The 13,355-nt window shown below is 40.3% G+C and overlaps 1 long non-coding RNA gene across 1 annotated transcript in view; it reads left to right on the plus strand.

Moving 5' to 3' along the window:
- Nucleotides 1-12,684, plus strand: part of LOC145511203 (uncharacterized) — a 109,523-nt gene extending 96,839 nt beyond the window's left edge. Inside the window, exon 5 of the long non-coding RNA XR_014057630.1 lies at nt 9,489-12,684. This is a non-coding gene — a long non-coding RNA (uncharacterized LOC145511203). The remainder of the gene's footprint in view (nt 1-9,488) is intronic.
- Nucleotides 12,685-13,355: the final 671 nt, after the last annotated feature.

Consider the following 13,355-nt stretch of genomic DNA (forward strand, 5'->3'; position numbering starts at 1 on the left):
GCGATATCCCTTCATCCACCAAACTAACATTTACCAAGAGCCCACGGGTGGTGTGCAACACCGGGGGAAGCACGTGGCTAGGTCTGCTGCACAGGGACTGCACAGTCTGGAGAGGGGTTTCAGACGTCCTGGAGTTTACATTCTGGCCACTGCTGGAGGGTCCTGCTTTCCCAAACTCTACATGTTTCTCTCATCCTCACCCTCTAGGATGTCTACTTGCGCCTCCCCTCCATATACCCATCTACCCCAACCACCCACCACCAACTTTCTGCCTAGTGAATCCATCCTAGAAGACAAATCTGTGTTGTTACATTCTTCACTCTGACAAGCCTCTTACAGAGCCCAAGAGGTTAGTTCATTCCACTTTCTTTGCCTTAATTAGAGCATCGCCTTGGCGTTGGATTATAATTATTCATGTGAAATCTGTGTTTCCATGGCTCTGTGAACACCTTGCTGGGAGGGACCCTGTTTCTCTACTCTGAGTGCTAGCACAGCACAAGCCTCCAGGCGCAGTACTGAATTCTCTTCAGCCTTCCCTGCATGTCTGACACATGCAGGCTTAGGTTCCAGAACAACCCTTGGCCACCTGTCCTGCCCCATTCGTTAGAGGCAGTCTTTCCATGGAAGGGTAGTTTTGCTCTGTGTCTTGTCCACTGGTGCCTAGCCCACTGCATAGCTCACAGTGAGATCTCAAGGAACAGCTGGTGCTTCAGGAAGATGACAGGGCTTGTTGTTAACACATAATTGACTGGGGTTTTTTGTAGAAACAAACACTTGTGGCTTTAATATCTCTCCAGTCAATAATGTGTTAAAATTGCTGGGAGAACATAACTAGCACATTTTTATAATGTATATATGCACATATGCATTTATACACACACATATATGCATATATATGTATAAACACAAATATATGTATGACACAGGCATACCTGGGAGATATTGCAGGTCAGGTTCGAGTCCAGACCATCACAATAAAGCGAATATCCCATAAGCAAGTCACAGAAAGTGTTTGGCTTCCCAGTGCATCTAAAGGTGCATGTAATAGCACTATGTCTGAAAAACAATGTACATACCTCAATTTCAAAGTACTCTTTTGCTGAAAAATATTAACGAATCTCTGAGCCTTTAGTGAGTCGTAGTAGTAACATCAGAGATCACTGATCACAGATCACCACAATATACGACAATAATGAAAGTTTGAAATATTATAAGAATTGTTAACACATGACAGAGATATGAAGTAAGCAAATACTGCTAGAAAAATGCAAATACAGAAAAAAAAATGGTGCCAGAAGACTTGCTCAGTGCAGGGTTGCCATAAATCTTCAATTTGAAAAAATCACAAAATCTGCAAAGTATAATAAAGTGCAATAAAACAAAATATGCCTGTATGTGTGTAGACATGTATACGCCTTCATATGGATATAAGTATATATAATGTAATATATTGGATTGGCCAAAAATGTACATCATATGAGAAAACCTGAACAAGTTTTTGGCCAACCCAATAGATACATTCATTCATTAGACATAACCATACATATGCACATGCTAGTTTATGTTGGATTCATAGGTATTCACATTATTGCATATTTGCACACAAATATAGAGACTGCAAAAGTGCTATGTATACCCATTCACATACAGTCTCAACAAAGGTATTACATGTATCCACACATGATCCGATGTATCATTCATGTTCACATGAAGCAACACATGCAGAACAAAATATATCATCAGAGAAAGATTCATTGGTATGCATTTGCATTCACACTTGCAAAATATGCCATTACACATACTGGTGAGAGCAGATGTAATCTTTAATGCTCTGTGTATCCTCACTTCCAGAAGCATTTTCACAGATGCTAATATTTTTCCTAATTCCTATGTTCAGTCACACTCAGAGGTATAAGGGATATACAGATTCATATATATGCACATGCATGTTTATATACTATACACTTCTTTTATACACCCATATGTACTCATACATGCATGTGCTCACATGCACATGCTTATGTACACACACATGCACAGTATACCCTGGGAAGTTGCTTGAATTCCCCTCTGTGACAAGACAGCATTTAAAGACAAACATTAAAAAAAGAAATACATCAATAAATAGGTTAGTAGGTAGATAGATATAGCAGGAACACAGAAGTATGCAAATATTTTAACTCTATCTACCTGTAACTACTGATGCATCTGCACTTTCTATATAGGTATCTTATGTATGTGGGATACACATTTACCAGGTCCACATACACAAAGAATCCCAGGTCAGATGATTCTTCCTACTTCCCACATCACCCCAAATACCAAACAGAGCCAGTGGATCCACTGATTCTTTGTGTCATCCTCAAGGAAAACAGGAGGGTTATGCCCAGGCCACTTGTAAGTGAAATCTTTGCAAGGCACCACTGCCAGCGAGGCCCCCAAAATTAGCATGGCTCAGGAGGAGACTGACCATGAAGGAATGTTTTCCTACTTAGCTAAAAGGAGGCGGCTCCTTTGAACACACACTTTCTGCTCAGAACTCCTAATGCATTCCACATTTGGCCATTAAATCCTAATTGGAGGCCTGCTGGGGAAGGTATGGGGGCCCAGTCTGCCAGCATTTCCTGAGTCACATCTCTGCAAGACCCAGCCTGACCCTGTGCCCTTGTTTGACCTGCCCTTCTGAACTCTTAATCCTACTACTGGTCACAAAGAATTAGGAGCTCAATTGACTCTTGAAACCACAGGAATGTCCCCTTTGGTCTTCCTCTTGTCATCTGCCGTCTCTACTCCCCACCCTTATCCACCCCCGACCCCGAACATATACACACTTTGTTATCCTTTCCTTTCCTCCTCCTTGGTAAAGAGTCAGGATGTCTTGTGCAGGGCTTAATTGAAAGGCTCCAAAAGCCTGAGATTTTTATGATGAAACAATTGTCCTTGGTAAATGTCAGGCCTTGTATTTGATGATATTTATGACCTTTTTTTCTATTAGTCTGCCATTTTCCTGAGAAATTATGACTTTTGTCCTGTCAGCCGAGCCAGGCCAATTTTGTATATAGTAAGTACTGTGTGGACAACAAGAAGCCTGCTCTCCCCAGCCCAAATGACTCTCTGTCCCATGAGATTCAGGTCATAGCTCACCAGGTACCAATAAGCAACCAGGGAAGTAAGGATGAAACAGCCTTGAAATGATCACTTTAGAGGGCGTGGATGACTGGGAGTGAGAGCTAGCCTTAGCTCTGTCACTCATAGCCATACTAACTTGTACAAGGATCAAGCATCTTGGATCTTCAGCATTATCATCCAAAAAGTAGTGATAATACTATCGATGTACGTGCTGCATGCTAAGTCACTTCAGTCATGTCTGACTCTTTGCGACCCTGGACTGTAGCCCACCAGGCTCCTCTGTCCATGGGACTCTCCAGGCAAGAATACTGTAGTTGGTTGCCATGCCCTCCTCCAGGGGAGTCTTCCCAACCCAGGGATTGAATTCATGTCTCTTACATTGGCAAGTGGGTTCTTTACCACTAGCTCCACCTGGGAAGCCCAATACTATTGATACTATATATAAAATTGATAACTAATGAGAACCTAATGTATAGCTCAGGAAACTCTACTCAGTACTCTGTGGTGACCTAAATGGGAAGAAAATCCAAAAAAGAGGGGCTATATGTATACATATAGCTGTTTCACTTAGCTGTACAGAAAAACTAATGGTACATTGTAAAGCAACTATACTCCAATAAACATTAATTTTAAAAAAGCTAGAAAAAATAAAATGGAAAAAAGTAGTGATAATAACCCTTGCCCTGTAAATGCTGTGAGGATCAAATAAATGAATACAGGGGAAAGGGTTTTGAACAATTTAAATATTAATCCAATATCATTAACCTAGAAATACTAAAGAGACTCTCTCTTCATCAGTGGGAGCTACAAGATGGACTAATAAAGAGAGATGATGATTGCCCTAAAATCTAATAAAAATCACTTTTCACGGCCACTGGTACAAAATACTGGAAGACAAATTCTGGTTCTAGCTAAGAAATAATTTCCCAAGGATAAGACTGTAAGAGGATGAAATGGTATGCTTTGGAGTCTGTGGTTTCCCCATCATCAAGGGCTTTTATCTATTGCTTCTTGATCATGTCAGTTTCCTTGCTTCTCCTGTTTCAGTTCTACTTTTTCAGAGATGACTTCTCCTGTAGACTGAAGTCTTCTCCAGTTACTGAGCTCATCAGAGAAGGTCAGGCACAAATCTTTAGACCCCAATTTCCCTATCTAGAAAGGCCTGGGACTAAAGCACAAGTCTACATCTGGACCCTGGAGTCTCCATCATGACTACTGAGTACCACCTGTCAGTGCAGCAGTTAAAAACCTGGGCACTAATATCAGACTCATAATTTTAAATCCTTGATGCATCCCTTACTAGCTTCAAGGCACTGAACAACTAAATGAAATTCTCTGAGCCTCAGTTTTCTTATTTTTAAAATGGGCATAATGATACTACCTACTTTATAAGATCACTGTGAGATTAAAAAAATAATCCATTTAATGTAAGTGTCCCAGTTTCTAGCATGGAGAAAGCTTTTGGTAAGATTAGCTTTAGGCCATTATAATGATGACAGTGCTGATGGTGGGTTGATGATGATCCAAAGCTGAATTTTCTTGAATATGGATTTTTTTTTTTATATTAAACTCAGGAGCCAGTTCCATGCAAAGAATTCAATTTAAGCCTGTTGCCTATATTCAGGGCACAATGGGGGGAAAAAATAGAGGATGCTATAAATAAAATATAGCTAATTGGAGGAAGCGGGGCTCATTTAGGCTGAGGGAGGGAGGGCAGCTATAGAGCAGTGGCATTTAGCTTAGCTCTAAAGCATGAATAGGGGTTATCCAGGTGTAGAGTGGAGGAAGGAGCATAAAGGTAGAGAAGAGAGAGAGCATGGGCAGTGATCCAGAGACATGAAAAATGTTTGGTGAGTTGAAGTAACTGGAAAAAAGATGTGCCTGGAGCATGCCAAGTGGCACTCTGTAAGATCCTTCAGAGCCTTGTCCGTCAACCTTGTTCAACCTTTCTGCTCAAGGAGGTATCTTAACACAAGAATGGCAGGGTCAGTTTTATGTAAGTCACATGCAATTAAATCAGGGGCAGGATTTAAAACAAGCAACATCTTAACATAGCCTAGTAGTATTGCTGTCAGTCCTTTGCTAAGTTAATAAAGAAGGAAAGGAAGGCTGACCAAATCATGGTTGCAACATGCTGCAGTGTCTCACAGAATTATTAGAAACTGTCCTACCAGCTGTCGTTTATGAGTACTGGTGCTCAGCAGAGGCTAGGTCACCATCACTAGAATCTACAAGGTCAGATTCTTATCTTGTGTAGTGTCACCTTCTCAGAGCCTAGAAGTTTTATATGTCACATAAGTAGGTACCCAATACAATTTTTTGAATTAAATGAATCAGATCTAAGGACTACCTGAGCCACCATCGCCGGTGGGTGGCTTCTTCTACTCTTGGACTTAGAAGCTCCCTCTTCTAATACACTGGTCCTCAGATCAGTTCAGTCCACGATGAAGTGTTCTCAGATCCCAGCATCTCAGACATTTTTGGGGAATCTAGGCCATGTGCTAACACTCTCCTAAATAATTCTGCATTCTCACTGGACACTTGACTGTTTCTTTGTGGACAAGCATATGGGAGAAGTTTAGTAAGGTGTTTAGTAAGTATTCTTAGTTTCTCTCAGTTTTCCCACACATTCCAAACTGAGTGAAATAATACTGGGAAGTTAAATTCAATCGACATCATCAAACCTATGTGAATATTTTTACAATAATGTGATAAAGGAAGCATTCCAAACTGAAGAATTTGCAGTAAGGAAACAACTATAAGCAAGGTAATATGTGAAATAGATCTTCATTCTGCTTCTTAAAATTTTCTGCATTCTGAAAAATTTTATATGTATTCTTCATTCTATTTTGTTTTTGATGTGAAATGGTAGCCCTAGTAGATGATAGTTCATTTAATGTATTTAGGTGTCAAAATAAAAATCAGCTTCCAAAATGTTTTAGTTAACATGTTCTTAATCTTCAGAATCCTAAAATTTGGGATCCATCCAAACCAGAGAACGTGTCAGAGAGATAAATGAAAATTTCAGGGATCTGTGTGAAGCGGGCTTTGAATATAAAGTCTGACACTTGAACAAGTAGAATTTGTACATATGTCATTATTTTTGAGGAAAATATTTGAAATTTCACCTCCATTATGAGGTAGAATATAATTTTAGTTATTCTGTAACTAGTTAAGTGAGAGACAGGATTCACAGTTCTTTCTGGAGCCAGATTGCATCTTAAGAGCCACTACATGCTACTAATAGCACCAAAAGATTTATTGAATTAATAAATAGTGAATGAATGATCTTAGTGGAAGGATTAAGGGCCTTAATACCATACAAACGGGCTTCCCAGGTAGTGCAGTGGTAATAAAGAATCTGCCTGCCAATGCAGGAGACCCTCGGTCAGGAAGGAAATGGCAACCCACTCCAGTATTCTTGCCTGGAGAATCCCATGGACAGAGGAGGCTGGTGCGCTGCAGTCCACAGGGTCACAAAGAGTCAGATATAACTGAGTGACTGAGCACAGACCATACAAATACGAATTTGAATTTTGGCTTTGTCAATTACCATTGTTGGTATTTTCTTTAAGTGTCTTAGCCAGTTGAGTTTGCTATAACAGAATATCAGACTGAGCAGCTTATAAAAAAAACTGAAAATGATGTTTCATAATTGGAGGGCCTAGAGTCTGAGATCAGAGTTGCAACCTAGTCAAGTTGCAAACTACCATTTTCTTCTTGTATCCTCACCTGGCAGATAAAGAGGGTGAAGAGAGCTCTCTGGGGTCTTTTCTTAAAAAGGCACTAATCCCATTCATAGGCTTCCCAGGTGTCTCAGTGGTAAAGAATCAACCTGCCAAGCAGGAAACTCAGGTCCAAACCCTGGGTCAAGAAGATCCCCTGGAGAAGGAAATGGCTACCCACTCCAGTACTCTTGCTGAAGAAATTCCACAGACAGAGGAGCCTGGTGGGTTATAGTCTGTTGGGTCACAAAAAGTCGGACACAACTTAGTGACTAAACAACAGCAGCAGCAGTCTCATTCATAAGGGTGCCAGACTCATGACCTAATTACCTTCCAAAGGTCCCACTTCCTCATACCATCAGACTGGAGGTTATATTCCAACATATGAATTTTGGAGGGACATGAAGAATCAGCCCATAACACTAAGTATTCAGTCTACCATTCCCTGTAAGGGGCTCAGATATTCTCACTCATTGCTAGTGGGAGCAGAATGAATGTGATGACCTGGCAGAGATTTAAAAGACCATGTGGTTGACTTGTGACCTCTACCAAGTTCTTTTCAGAGTCCCCTCTTTTAGCCAAATCTGACCATGCAGATACATGAAACAAGCCAAGGCTGATCCACAAAAAATGAATGTGTGTTGTTACAAGCCTCTGAAATAGCTTTGGTTGTTCATTTCTGCCTCACAAACTTGAAAAATCTGTTGCAATATTTGTTTGATCTTGGCCACTAAACCACTTCAAGCCTCTTTCCTCATCTGTAAAATGGGGATAATATATACCTCCTTTATAAAGGAACTATGGGGATTTTATGAGAAAACACTGTGCCAAAGATAATACATGGAATAGAAAACGTCTGAAGTATCTTCATTTATTTGAAATCTTTTCAAGCTCTTTCTCTCACAGAGCTGCATTATTTATTTTTTTCCAATTCAAGCATCTCCATTTATCAAACACCTATTATGAACAGCATTCTTTGCCAAGCATTGTGCCCACAAGGTAATGTTTTCTTATTCATGCTTTCTAGCTGAAGAGGGAAAAAAAAAAGAACCACCAAAAAACAATGTGCGTAGGTCAGGTACAGAGGTTTTCTAGATGAAAGCAAATCTCTGTCTTAAAGGAAACTCTGATTCCCACCAGTGTTTTAATTAATAGATTTAAATATTTTATGAAAGTTCACATAATCAAACACAATTAATAGGCCTGAGAAACCAATCCAGATATCCAGACTACAAAATAGGATTGTTTTAACCTGTATCAGTGCTGAAATATAGAGAAAAGTTACTCAGTAACATGGAAGTGGAAAATTGGCAATCAAAGGAAAGCTCATTAAAAATAGTGTTAAAAATATATCCTGGCACCAAAGGGAGGAGTAGTGTTTCTTGAAGTGTGGTTCTCTGAACACCTGTGTCAGAATCACCTGGGAGGCTAATTAAAAGGCAGAGTCCTCATCTCTGCCCAGACTTATCTGATTGGAATCTCTGATTGGACACATTAAAGAAGCCAGTTTGTAAGTCTCTGCAGGTTTGCTTCAGGACCTTACAGTTTTTTAATGGCACTATCTTATTACTTAACTTCTGATATGTTTTTACTATAGTATGTATAGTATACACTGAGCGAAATGCTAAATGCTAAATGTTAAGTCTAATGCTAAATGCTAAATGTTAAGTCTGGTGTACAGTTTATTCATTTGGCTCAATTAAACTGATCTCACGTGGCCCTCACCACCAAAAACAAGACGCGGAACATTTTCATCACCTGAGAAACTTCCCCATGTCTTTTCCTAGTTCCCAACCTCTGCCCAGAGATAACTTCTTTCTAACTTCTATCACCATAGGTTTTATTTAAATCTACATAAATGGAATTACACAATGTATGTAAGTGTGTGATTTGCTTTGTACATATTTTTGAGATTCAGTCATGTTGCTATAGGAATCTATAATTTGTTCCTTTGAGTAGCATTAGAGAATATCGAGTATATGAAAAATTTTATCAGTAGTCCTATTCACAGACATAAGGATTGTCTCAAGTTTGGGGCTGTTATGAATAAGGATTTTATAAACATTCTTATTTTTGTGGGCATATATTTTTTATTTCTCTTGTATAAATACATAGTAGAAATGGTGGATCGTAGAGTAAATATATATTTAAATTTGTATGATATTGCCAAACAGTTCTCATATTCCTACCAGCAAGGTATGAGAGTTCCAGTTTTTCCACATCCTTGCCAGTATTTGGCATGTTTAGTCTTTTTCACTTTTGTCATACTAGTGACATGGCATGACATGGCGATTCTTATTTCCACTTCAATGGAGACAGTGTGATAAGTTGCTTCAGTCATATCGGACTCTGCGACCTTATAGACGGTAGCCAGCCAGGCTCCACTGTCCACAGGATTTTCCCCACAAGAATACAGGAGTGGGTTGCCATGCCCTCCTCTGGGGGATCTTGCCAACCCAGGGGCTGAATCCCTGTCTCTTGCATCTCCTGCGTTGGCAGGCAGGCTCTTTACTGCTAGTGCCATCATGAGTGAGTGCTCAGTCACTTCAGTTGTGTCCAACTCTTGGTCCCACCATGGAGACCAAAAAAGTTAGTTAACCTGATGGCTAATAATGTATTCCTGGCTCTTTGCAGATCATCTTTGGTGAAATGTCAGTTCAAGCCATCTGACCCATTTTCCCCACGTTCACCACGTTTGGAGAAGCACAGCTCTGGAGGTAAGTGCCCTGACCTCACAATCGAAAGCCTTGGTTCTCAACTGACTCTGCCATGAATCAGGTCCGTGAATTGTAGGTCAAGTAGGCTTGTTTGTTTCCTCATCTACAGAATGTGGGATCTACCTCTGTCATTCCTTTACTTATTTCTTTCTTGTGTTTGTGGAAAGAGAACCAAAGAGAGAAATAAGAGAACAAACAACCATTCCTTAAAGAAGAGACAGTCCTCAGGGAGATCTGAAAAAAATGCGCATATCAGACCTGCAGCTTTTTTGTTTCGACATTAACACAAAAAGGTTCAATAACTAAAGGCTAGTTTTTAGTAATTGCAGAAGCAAATGTAGGGAGAATATTGTTGATTTAAAGGTTTCCTTACCTTTACCCTTACTCTCACCTCACTCCACATAGTTAATACTCCCCAGCTTCCATGGATGGGAAAGATCTGAAGGGAGCCACTGAGAGTGCAGAGATTGATGGGTCCCTGAGATTGTGTAATTTTTTGGCCATCTCTGTGAAAGCCGATGGACAGGCCAAGATGGGTTTATGGAAGCACAGTTATGAGGATGATCAGACGAGGCTTTAGTATGGCAAGAATAAACCAAAAGAAGGCAAAGAGTTCTGTGTATGTGTGTGCAAGCGAGCAGTCTCTGAAAGCATCCCAGAAGTTTTCCACACCTTGACATGGCCCAGAATCAGTTATTTTGCTGTGTACATCCCAGGCCTAAAGAGGACTTGTAGCCAACACAGCAACAATGGGAGACTCATTAAATATCAAACAAGATCAGCCCCTGTAAGAGACTGTGTGATCTCTGTTATTCTAAAATCCATCGCGAGGGACAGGGGAGGCAAGGATCTTAATCAGTTTAGTTTTCCCATCTATAACTATATATGGCATTGAAACAATATAGAAATTAAGTTAATGTATACAAAAGTAAAGATATGTTTATTTCGCATGGTTTTGTGGACTAAAACCAGTGCTCTCCATATGAAGGAAGAATGTTTGTGTTCTAATGCAACATATCCAACTCTGGCAAGTAGCCATGGAACCAGCACAGCCCACAGAAATATGTCTGAGTCAGACCAGCCAAAAACCTATTCCCTTAGCAATACTTACTCATGTTATCACCGTTTTTTTTTTTTTTTTAACTAAGAACGATTGGATACTAATGTGAGAATCTATTGCAGACACTTTTTTCCCCATAAAACTATGTACTGAAGACTTACTTAGTCATAGCACCCATTCTCTACAAATCCTTTTGCTGTCTTTGGAAACTCCTAAGTTACAGAATACTCCCAGGTATATACATTTACTACTAAAGATCATAGGAGCAGACATAAGACACAGTGTACCATGTCTGTGCTGGCAGCAGGCACCATGGTGCTCTTTCCCAATGAACCTGAAGGTGGTGAGAATCTTTCAGGATTCAGATCTATAGGCACCCATAGCTGATCAGTCTGAATCATCATAAAAACAGAAACTACCCTGTGGTTCCTTTCATTGATCCTTGGCCTAGGTATCTGGAATTTGACTCCTCCAATGAGGAATACCGTGCCTAGCATAGCTAAAACTTGGTCAGATCCCATAGCAATGTTTATGTCTTGCTTGTGCCCCCACCTCTTTCAACACGTGTAGGGTTCCTCATGTTGTTTCCCCTGTCCAGCTTTGCCTTTCTAGCTTCTGCAAATAGCATTCCTCTTGCCCAGTCATGTGTTTTCAATCAAAGTATATCAGATGCTCTTACCATACTCTTTGTCAACTCTTCAGCTTTGTAGACGCTGTCTTCTCTTCTTGTATCATCTTATGGCACTGTTCTCACCAACACTACCACCCGTACTGAAGAGGATCTTCTGATGAGATAAACCCGATGATCAAGCTAGTGAAGTATCATGAGTTTTGGGCAGATAGTTTCTGTTGTCCTTCAGCCTCATAGTCACTGTTTGTATCCTTCCTTTTGACTCTTGGGACTAGCATTTCATAAGCCACATCTGCCAGACACCTTTGCCAACAGGCTGCTTGTCCGTTTAGGCCATTGGAGGCATACATGGGAGTCTGGAAGGAGTGAAGAAGAAAAAGTACTTTTTCCCCCATCTTTTGGTGGCTTCTCCAGCAGTGGCAGCAACTGCTAGCTGTGTGTGTGTGCAGTCCCGGGCTCCCATTCAGGCAGCTCGGTTCCAACATCATCAGCGTTGGTGGTGGGCAATGGTGAGCGCCAAGTAAAACACTTCATGTTCTTTTTTGCTTCTGCAGACTTAGGGGGGTAGTCTTATATTAGTCTCCTACAGTTACTAACCTGTGACTGTCTCATTTTTATCCTTATAGTCCTTCTAACACCTTTGTCAGCAGTCATCTGTCTCCAGCTCCTTATTTTGTAATACCCAGAGAGGGCTGCTTCCTAATGCAGAACATGAAGAGCAAACAGGAAGATTATTACTTATGAGTTGTCTTCAAAGGACTCTAAGAGGCTGAAGTAATAGTTATGAATCATATCCTAGAAGCAAACGCTATCAGGCTGTATCTCTTGGGTTTTATCATCATTTAAACTCTAAGCCCTCAATCATTCTCTAGAACAGGAGTTAGCAAACATTTATATGTAAGGAGTCAGTCAGTCAACATGGTGGGGCTGATGGCTTGTGAAGTCAGTATTGCAAGTACTCAACTCTACTACTGCAGCAGGAAAGGAGCCATAGACAATACATAGATAGGTGGGCATGGCCGTGTCCCAATAAAACTTTATTTACAAAACTAGGCAGCAAGCCAGATTTGGCCCACGAGTGCTGATTTGATTCCTGCTCCAGAGTGTCTAGAAAGAGAAGATAAAACAGATAAGAGGACATAATCCAGGCATTCATTTCAGTCACCCATTGTTACTCATTGACTCAATTTTCAAATCAATTATCAGTTATTTATTGATGTTGCTCTAGGTAACTGGGCTTCCCAGGTGACTCAGATGGTTAAGAATCTGCCTGCCATGCAGGAGACTCAGGTTCAATCCCTGGATCAGGAAGATCCCTTGGAGAAGGAAACGGCAACCCCCTCCAGTATTCTTGCCTGGAGAATCTCACGGACAGAGACTGGTGGGCTACAGTTCATGGGGTCGCAAAGAGTCAGACACAACTGAGCGACTAACACTTTCACTCTTGTGTAGCTGGGCTACAATGGAGATTAATATATACACGTTTTGAAAAAAGAGTATTTAACCTGATTAAAGCACATGAAAATAAAAATTTTAGTAAGTCTGGAAATGAATGTCCCTTACTCCCTAAATTCTGCACCTTTCCCTGTTAGCTTTTCCCCAATCATAACTCTCTGCCACCTGTCCTTGTGTAACCCTGCCATGCCTCTAACTCTGACTTAAGTAGTCCTTCTTTCATGCAATGAAAGGACATTTATTACACAGATGAACACTAGCTTTCCAATCCAAATGCAAGGCTTTAATCAGCCCTGAGAAACACTTAAAGCAGGCAGAGCCTCTAAAATGCATTATCCTCTGGAAAAAAAATCCACTCCCCCCCACACAAAACAATTCCCTTGTTTTTATCATGAAAGAAACAAAAGATAGCAACAAAATACTTTCATGTATCCCCTAAATAATGCCTATAATTAAATGCACCATGTATGTGATGGAAAAAAATTTCATTTGCTTTCCAGCTTCCTCTAAATAACACTATGAGATCAAAGCAACAGATCATTTTAAGTTTCTTAGATATTTTTTTCAAGCACTAGCATTAATCCATCAAGAACAAAAATATCTTCCTCTATTCTGGAAAAGAGCAATGGTAGCTGAAG

The sequence above is a fragment of the Giraffa tippelskirchi genome, chromosome 6 (assembly GCF_054371585.1).
Source record: "Giraffa tippelskirchi isolate mGirTip1 chromosome 6, T2T-mGirTip1v1.2.pri, whole genome shotgun sequence".
Lineage (NCBI taxonomy): Eukaryota > Metazoa > Chordata > Mammalia > Artiodactyla > Giraffidae > Giraffa > Giraffa tippelskirchi.